Genomic DNA, 9,575 nt, shown 5'->3' with positions numbered 1-9,575 from the left:
GCACTTCAAAACTGTAACTCYACCACCAGAAGTATGCTAACTATCTTAGGTGCAGATTGGACCATTGAGGAAGCTCTTGAGCGCATAGCTAATATTCCAGCAGGGCCACAGGCAATGTTAGTAGAGGCTATCAAAGAGATGGGGATAAGATTAAAGGAACAGGCTCAGGCTAGCCAAAACCAAGTCTTAGCCGCCCTCGCGCCTCTCCAAGCCGCTGCAACATTTAGCCCCAAGGCTTCACTCAGTGGCCGGATAAAATGTTACCGCTGCGGACAGCTCGGGCACTCTTGATGCGAATGTCAAGCCCCAGGATTTGGTGTCCCAAATGCCATTCGGACTCCCAGAGTGCCGGAGCGTGCCATCGGCGATCGGGAAACTCCGGAGTTAGCGCGTCAAACCGCCGCAGCAGCCGCGCTCCGACACAAGTAGCTGCTGTAGCCCAACAGCCCGCACATCCAGCCTGCAACCTGCCACGGCAGGGAGACTTGGCTTGGACGTGGCAGCCTCTGTGACTGTAACGCTAATGAGATCCGCACCTGTGAAGGTCCCCAGTGGAATAAAGGGACCAATTGTAATCAATGGACAAGCAGTGGGAGCCCTGCTTTTAGGACGTTCATCTGCTTCTATGCTGGGATTATTTGTTTTACCGGGGGTCATTGATGTGGATTACACAGGGGAAATTTACATCGTGGTGTACACCCCGTTCTCCCCACTACGTATTGAGAAGGGCCAGAGGGTTGCCCAGCTAGTCCCTCTGGAATAGATGACAAAAGCTTTGCCTCCACATCGACAACAAGTGCGTGGAGACCAGGGATTTGGCTCCATGGGAGGGCTTGTATTACTGACCTTGGACTTAAGTAACTGGCCTAGACATAACATCACACTAGGATTTCAAGGGGAATCAATAACYCTCCAGGGACTCCTGGACACGAGGGCTGACGCCAGCATAGTCTCCCCGGAGTACTGGCCTAAAAACTGGCCCCTACAATCAGCTATGACAACAGTTACAGGCGTGGGAGGTTTAACGTTGGCACAAAAGTCGSCAACACTAACTGTTACAATGAATGGGAAAACATTACAAAATGTTTTTTCCRTCGTGCCACTGCCTCCCAGCGTGCAGTGTCTAATTGGTCGAGACATACTCGCACAATTGGGGGTTGTGTTAACTAATGAGCACCCTTTGRGTTAACAGCCATTGCTTGGACTTTCCCAATCCCACTCACATGGACTGTTAATTCACCAGTGTGGGTTAAGCAATGGCCATTAAAAAGGGAAAGTCTTAAACAGGCACACAAGTTAGTACAAGAACAGTATAACCAAGGGCATTTAAAACTTTCTAYGAGCCCATGGAACACCCCCATATTTGTTATCAAAAAGAAATCAGGAAAGTACCAACTATTACATGATTTGAGGGCAGTTAATAACCAAATGGAGCCYATGGGGGCCTTGCWGCCAGGACTGCCTAATCCTGCCATGGTGCCATGCAGCTGGCCACTATTGATAGTAGACTTCAAGGGCTGTTTCTTCACTATTGAATTACATCCACAGRACACCAGAAGGTTTGCGTTTACATTACCTGCACTGAACAGAGAGGGACTAGAGCAATGGTTTGAGTGGTTGTATTACCACAGGGCATGCACAATAGTCCAACTCTTTGCCAACTATATGTGGACAACGCGTTGCRCCCCATTCGACAAGCCTGGCCGGACATGATTATAWRCCATTACATGGACRATGTTTTGTTTGCTCAAGAGCAGCCATTTTCTAACACTCAGATACGAGTCATCCATGAGGAATTAAAAACACAGGGATTAATAATTGCCCCAGAGAAAATCCAGCTTACAGCACCATGGAAATACCTGGGTTGGTCATTGACAAACAGCATTGTTACACCACARAAGTTGTACCTGAAAACTGAAATAACCACCTTGCATGAGGCCCAGAAATTGCTCGGAGACCTACAGTGGTTGCGACCCATGGTAGGAATTCTGAATGAACTTCTAGACAAACTACGGCCTCTGTTGAAAGGTACAGAACCTACAACACCGGTAGCTGTTAGTGAAGACCAACAGACAGTGTTGAACCAGACCATGGACWGGTTCCAGTGTTATTACTGGAAGTGTACATAGAAGAGATCCAGAATTACCAGTAGATCTCACAATATGGTGTGGAGAAAAATATTTGCTGGGGGCACTAACACAACAACAAAAGAAAATGGGGGAGATATGGGTATTGGAATKGTTGTTCCCCCCATTACAGCAAAATAAAACACTTTTCCAAAAAATTGAAATGTTAGCTGAGCTTATGAAGAAAGGCAGGGAAAGAGCACTGCAAGTCATGGGTACGGAGCCAGAACATATCTGGATGCCAATGAAAAAGGATACCCTGACGTGGTACCTCAGCAACAGTGCGGAATTACAAGAGGCTCTGCTGGGAGCTGGATGTGTAATAGCCATGAATAAGATCCCAAATACCCCACTACAATGGCTAGGGAAGTGGGGATGGATGGCACGTCCCAAAAGATGATTAGTTCCGCTGCCAGATGCAATCACCGCATTTACAGACGCAGGAAAAAGAATGAGGACCACTGTGATCACGTGGAAACAGGAGGAACAGTGGAAGCAACATGTTATTGTTGCCACCGAAGAGAATTCATTGCAAACTATGGAGCTAACAGCTGTGGTGTGGGCCATGCTGAACATAACTGAGCCCCTTAACATTGTGACGGACTCTTTATACGTGACTGGAGTATGTGAGAGAATAGAAGACGCATCTATTCGGGAAGTACAGAATAAAAGGCTACATGAACTATTTATAAAGCTGCAAAGAGCCGCAATTAAGTTGCGAGAGCAGGCATTTGCTACCATCCACATAAGAAGCCACAAATGGGATATAGGACTAGGTGAAGGGAATGCAAGAGCTGACAGCTTGGTTTCAACAGCCCAGAYGATGCCGATACCCCAACAAATCCTAGCAAGAGAGGCACATTCGATGTTTCATCAGAATGCAAAAGGTTTACATCGAGAGTTTCAAATCCCTATCAGTGAGGCAAGGGCAATARTTAGAGCGTGCCCCATCTGCAGTCACCATAACGGAGGCTGTGGCCTGGGTCTGGGGGTTAACCCTCGAGGTTTAGAAGCCAATGAGATCTGGCAAATGGATGTCACACRTGTGCCAGAATTTGGAAGGCTCAAATACATGCATGTCACGATTGACACCTATAGCCACTTTCTATGGGCCACGGCACAGGCTGGCGAGAAAACCATCCACGTCGAGCAACATCTCTGCAGCTGCTTTGCAGTTATGGGAACCCCGCAGAAGATCAAGACTGATAATGGGCCAGCCTACTGCAGCAAGAGACTCGAACAGTTTTCGTGCCAATGGGGTATCGAGCACGCAACAGGAATCTCTAATTCCCCCACAGAACAGGCCATTATAGAAAGAGCCAATGGAACTTTAAAAAGATATCTGAAGAAGCATTCTGACGTGGGGGACCCCCAGGGAAGGCTGTTAAAGTGTCTCTTTGTCCTAAATTACCTATGTGTCTTAGGAAATGATAAAGTGCCTGCTGTCGTTAAACACCATCAATGGACTGACAAAGAAAAGAATCCAGAAGTTTGGATTAGGTATCAGGATCCAAAATCAGGCCTTTGGCAGGAGCAGGCAAAGGTGTTGTACTGGGGTCAGGGATATCTTTGTGTTTCCTCTCCCACAGGACCCCTTTGGGTGCCGGCGAGGTGGACCAAGGTGGCGATCCCTAGAATACCTGAGCCTACATCCAGTAAAGCAAGACCGAGCGAGGATAAAGAAGAGGACGCCACAGACCTTCCTATTCAACAGAAAGACTTACCAGATTCATTGAAGGACTGACAAATGAAATGAAAGAGGCTGAGACTTTGGAGGGAAAAGCTGTTGACAGGCCTGACAAAGGATCGAATTGTTTTTGTAGTCTATTTTGTTCTTGTTGCTTTGTTGTTGTTGCTATRTATAAAGTTTGCTTTCAGAAATGTTTAAYRGTTTGCTCTCGCAGGTCCTTCGAGCTGACTKGACCCCTTTTAAAAGAAAACGGGGGAAATGTGGGGAGYCTGTCCAAGGCTTGGTTGCGGGATAAGGGACCTGTGAATATTCTGGAACTGTCTGARCCGTTGGCTACCCCCGTGATGGCTAGACCYGTTAGATGTATGTAATGGTATAAGGGAGTCAGCTYGAGAGACCTGTAACAGCAGAGTTTGCCATAAAAGGCACTATATATCGTTAGCAAGCRYTAATAAACRTTAGTTACTGTTACTATSGTTAGGAAATGTTGGAGTAAGCAGTTMTTACCATTAGGAAGYGTAGCTATAAAAGCCRTGGTTGTGYGTGCAATAAACGAGATTTGCCAGATCAAGTGGTCGTTGTGCATCTCYCCCRYCRCCTGACAARTGGTAGCTCYGACACACATATATCTGGAATTTAACTAACAGCAAGGAACAGAGAGGAGGTTGAAAGGCAAACATTTTGCAGGAGGTTTGAGAAGACCAGGAGGATCTCTCCTTTGGCAAGAGCCTCACCATACACACTTTGTTGACAGGTTGATCCCAGTGAGAGGGAAAAAAGGCTGTGCATCTCCAAGAAATATCAAATAAATACTCTTGGTCATCTGATGGTTTAATTCATGTGTTTATTCAGCAACAGATTTGAACACAAATGTTAAACGAGATTTTGTAAGCAAATAGTCAGCCAGTGGCTTTCAAATAAATGTTCTTTYCAGTAATGAAATGCAAAGATACTGCTCTGACAGAGGTAGCACTGAAGAGCTGCAAGACAGTCTTCAAAGTCATTGTCACTCACTGGTGTTCTGAAAAGGACTGACAATAAGGCTTGGCCTTTGTTTAGTATGAAGGAGATACCATTAAAGTTTTGCTCATTAAAAAAAACCAACAAAAAACCAAAAAAACCCCAATAAACTACAACACCTTATTTAAGCTTTTTCAGTGTAAAAAGAAGTCAAAGTGAGAACAAAGGTAAAACAGAAAAAGTGCTGAGTGTTTCTTGGAAGGGACAAAACATTGCCAGTCTTTTACAAGAAAGGAAAGAAATGCTGATGATCATGACCCTCAATTTTAGAGTAGTTGTACTTTAACTTTTGTTTACTTTTCAGTCCCCTCCTCTAAGCTCATTGTCCACTGTGCCTTCCTTAACTCCTTACTTTCCTCTCCTGCCATGTAAAACTTCCTCATGGAAGGACAAAARGGTTCTTGGTAAAATACTTAAAGCTTCTGCCTTTTAAGTGTCCAGTCACATATTACACAGAAGGTGWAACTAATTACCAATAAAGCTCTACTAAGTCAAGGTATTCAAAGCTTTGATTAATTGGGAAATAACTAACCAAAGAAAATGTCCTAAGTCAGAGAATTAAATGCCACTGGCATCTGCAATGTGGGGAAGCAATTAGGGTAAAAAACCTTTGGAGAAACAAATCTTACACTTCAAGGGCACAGTCACATGGGAAAAAAACACCCAACAACATTTAAGCTTTGATTAAATAGAAGGATTAATCTCCCTACTCTGTTTTTKGAGAGAACTGAAGGGACTAATCTCTCTGGGGGAGGAATCTCCTAAAAAAGAAGTTAGGGGACAATAATGWGTGCTTAGAGGATGAGGGAAAGGGATTATAAGGGGAACTGGAAAATGAAACAGTGTACTTAATTTTCCCCCTTTTTGATTAAAAAAAAATCTAAATGCAACAATTGCCAGGGAAGGTTCAGGTTGCATATTAGGAAAAAAAATCCATCACTAGAAGAATAATTAAACATTGGAACAGGCTGCCCAGGGGAGTCATAATCCCTGGAAGTGTTCAAGAAGTGAGTAGACACATCTTTCAAATGTGATTTACTGGCCATGATGATAATCCATTGACRGTTGTACTTGATGATCTTGGAAATATTTTCCAACCTTAAGGATTCTATAATTCAGAGATTTACTGGCAGTGAGTGGTGCCTCCTCACTCGGGTATTCCACTGTGGTCAGCACTCAAAGCTGGTGAAATTATCTCACCCCTTGAAGGTGAATGAAAAACCCTCTCAATTCCCAAGTGGGAATTTGAAGGGTGAAATTCACATATTGAAGATAAGATTATTGCAGGCTGTCCACAGATGGAATCTTTTTCAAGTACTTCAACACTTTGTAAACTATGCACACAATACTTGTAAAATCTTTACAAATGCGATACTTACATTGTCAAATGCCTCCTCAGTTTTTACAAAAATGAACGTGTGAAAGCTTTGAGAGGATAAAGAATGTCTTGCAATCAACAAGGTAAAGAGAGTCAGTCATTGCACATCTGCAAAAGAGCTTATCTGAACTGAAGTGTGATAAAACAAATGTATTTTTATTCATGGACAGAAATCTGACATATGTAGCAGTATACAGCAGGTATAACATATGGCACAGCCCTGCCTAGTATCTTTCTAAAGTTTTTCAAGGAAAAACACATCAACAAAACTGAAARTAAATGGGCTATTTTATATGAGAGGGGTTCTCCCCCCTTAGTTCTGATAAGTAAGACTTGAAAAAAGTTCCTAATATAAAAAAAAAATCTTGAAAGTTCACCCATTTTGTTSTTCGGAGACAGCAGCCGTAGCTTTCTGTGTCTCAATGACGGATTGAGGCACCATGGTCCTTCTTAGATTTCCACTTCCCAAGCATTCCCTTTTAGTGGATTATCCCATGCTCATAGGCACACCATGGAATTCCTTCAGCTACCTCAATTTTTGCCTCTCTGAAATGCGCAGTCACTGTCATCACTTCTCGGGTGGAATTATTTCTTCCTAAATTAGCTTCAATTTTCTTCTTTCTGCTTTCACTTTTAGGAGATTTCAGAGTCAGTGACTCACCCCATGGAAGTTCTCTGCTGAGTCTTCTGTAGGTTGAACATATTTTCTTTCCAACAAATTCCAAACAATTCATGTTTTTCTCGAGCTGGCATTGGTTCAGGTTACATTTATAGGCATCAACACTGCYACAATCCAGTTACTACTGTTGGATAGAGTGAGACCTGTTATGCAATCACCTGATTTTCATAGCTCCTACTCAGTTCCTTTATTGTGTCCTTGAGACTAACTAAATCTATGAAAATAAATAAATCTATGACAATAATATTTTTTTTTACAATTTCACCTTCTTTTCCCTTTCAATAAACATATTAACAATGAATATTGATAATCATATTGCCTCATCACTCACTATATTCTGTGCTTTGCCATGAGAATTATTTCAACATTTTGTTTTCTGTCACAATCAACTCTCAAAATGAAGCACATTTTATGCAGCACATTTTCTCTCCCACCTGAAAACAAGACAACACACTTTCTTAAAAAGTTAATCTGGGATGCTCTGGTGAAAAGTTTGTTCAAATCCAAATAAAAAATGTCAGTTCATTTCTTCTTGAATKAATTCCTATGCAGCTGAAGGATGTGACTCAGAAATCTTCCAGTTAAATATATTATCCTGTAATAACCTTGAAACCCAAAGTTTATTACAACAGCACATTGTTGTCAGTGACAAGAAAAGACAAAATATATATAGTTTCAAAGACCAGTTTGTGGTGCATCTTCCTGATGATCAAATATGTTAGAAGGACCTAATTGATTCACCTGAGCTTGGCATAACCTATGTAAGTAACCTAAAATCAAGCTTGTTTTCYATTACAAAAATATAGCTATCTACAGCCCTTTCTTAAAAACCTGGTGTGGTTAGGACAATACTTGGAGGTTGTTTTATTGTTTCTCAGCATTAGAAACGTACAAGAGTATCATTAGGACAAATATTGCAGATTAATTAATGTTCTACATGGCAGCTTCAAATCTGCTGTGCTCATCACGGTGGCTGGAGTGAATTTCRGATACTATCTCCTCTTCTGGAACCTGCCATGACAAACAAGAGTTTCAGTTAAGGGGATAAAGACTTGCTTTTACCATAAAAGAAGACTGAAATGTGCTGGGAATGTGATTCTATTTGTATATATTATATATCTGTTCATTAACATTGACACAGCCCAACATAAACAGTCAATTCTGGATACTGAGGGATGAACTCAGGGTTTTCTTCATACAAGAAGGAGTTTAATTCATTAAAAAATGAATAAAATCATCTTTTGGCTTCACAATATTTTATTTACAAGAAACACATATCATATACTGCTTCTTGCCTTGGCTTTTTGGGTTTGYCTTGGCATAAAGGATGAAATTAAGATTGCCTAAATTAAGAATAYGTCAGACTCTGATAAGGAAGAGGATAGCTAGCACATAAAAGAGAGATAAAAGCCTCTACTGTGATATCAATTTCTCATCTCTATTTCTGCTTTTTTGTTCAGGGTGAGTCCAATGAAAAGGACATGACTAGCTAAGAAGTCCAAAAATGATCCTGAAGGAGGCCTTGGTAAATTCACAGCCTGAGGCAGAGCAGCATTTYTKAATTTTGARGAGTCAGCTTTTCTGACCCAYSWGTGCAAACYCCAAAGCCCAGGAGAGCAGGGCTGCAGTGGCTGTACATCCTCCAACACAATGAAAATAAAAGGAGGTTKTGTCTTACCTCCCAATAAGCAGAGTCATCAAAGCAGTTCTGGTCAGATACTTGTCCCAAGAAGGGCAGCTTTAGAATAGCACCTGCAGGAAAACCAGCATCAGACACTTAAAAAATGAAGAAAATGACCAAATAAATGTCCCTCAGAGGTGCCCTGGGAAGCCAGCTAAGTTTTCTGATTCATTTCCTCATCTATGGAAATACCCCCACTATCCTGGGACATCAGGTCATTCATTCTGAGAGACAATGCAGGTATTTTCATATAAACATAAATAAGAGCATAAGCAAGAGCTTGTTAATTAACCAGATTTCARAATGAAATTTTCTATTTCAGCCTGATTTTTTTGTTTGTTTCTTTGGAAATATTCACAAACACATGCAAACGTGGGACACCTTATTGAGTATGTCTTAAACTGGTTTCTGTTCAGAATTTTAAGTGTGAATACAGAGAAGAATTCCATCCAGAGCAACCTAATTATTCCTGCAGAAGTAAAACTCCACCTTTGGAGCATGCACTGAGTAAGATATCTAGAATCATAGAATCACAGAAACATTTAGGTTGGAAAAGACCTCCAAGATAATCAAGTTCAATCTCTGAMCAAACACCACCAGGTCATCAAGCTCAGAGGACTGAATGCCACTGTTCCATTGTTCCTTGGACACCTCCAGGGAAGGGAATTCCAAACCTCCCTGGGCGGCCCTTTCCAGTGCCTGACAACACTTTCAGTGAAGAAATCCTTCCTAATGAACCCAAACTTCATTTGAAGGCAAAAATATTGGAAAACTGCATTGCCGTATTTGAGTATCTGCCAGCATGCCATCACCTGTTATTTCAAATATCTATTCTTCACACAAAATTATAAGTTCTACATGGAGAAACCTCTAAATTTAGTTTTAGTCACCATATACATCGTACTGACCTGTCAGTGCTCCTCCTACCAGTGCAATTCCAAGTGTACTGCCCAGGGCAGCAGCCTGCCTGCCAGGAGTAAGTGGGTGACCATTCCTGAAAA

The 9,575-nt window shown here is 41.9% G+C and overlaps 1 long non-coding RNA gene across 1 annotated transcript; it reads right to left on the bottom strand.

Moving 5' to 3' along the window:
- Positions 1 to 4,651: 4,651 nt before the first annotated feature.
- On the bottom strand, positions 4,652 to 9,564 carry LOC130578980 (uncharacterized). Its single transcript, XR_008965937.1, has 3 exons — positions 9,483 to 9,564; positions 8,572 to 8,645; positions 4,652 to 7,904 (listed from the first exon to the last, which is right to left on the bottom strand). It is a non-coding gene; the product is annotated as an uncharacterized LOC130578980 (long non-coding RNA).
- Between the last annotated feature and the right edge of the window lie 11 nt (positions 9,565 to 9,575).

This window comes from Malurus melanocephalus, unplaced genomic scaffold, assembly GCF_030028575.1.
Source record: "Malurus melanocephalus ecotype Western Australia unplaced genomic scaffold, MMel_1.1 scaffold_249, whole genome shotgun sequence".
Classification (NCBI taxonomy): Eukaryota; Metazoa; Chordata; class Aves; order Passeriformes; family Maluridae; genus Malurus; species Malurus melanocephalus.
This window is presented reverse-complemented; position numbering and strand designations above follow the sequence as displayed.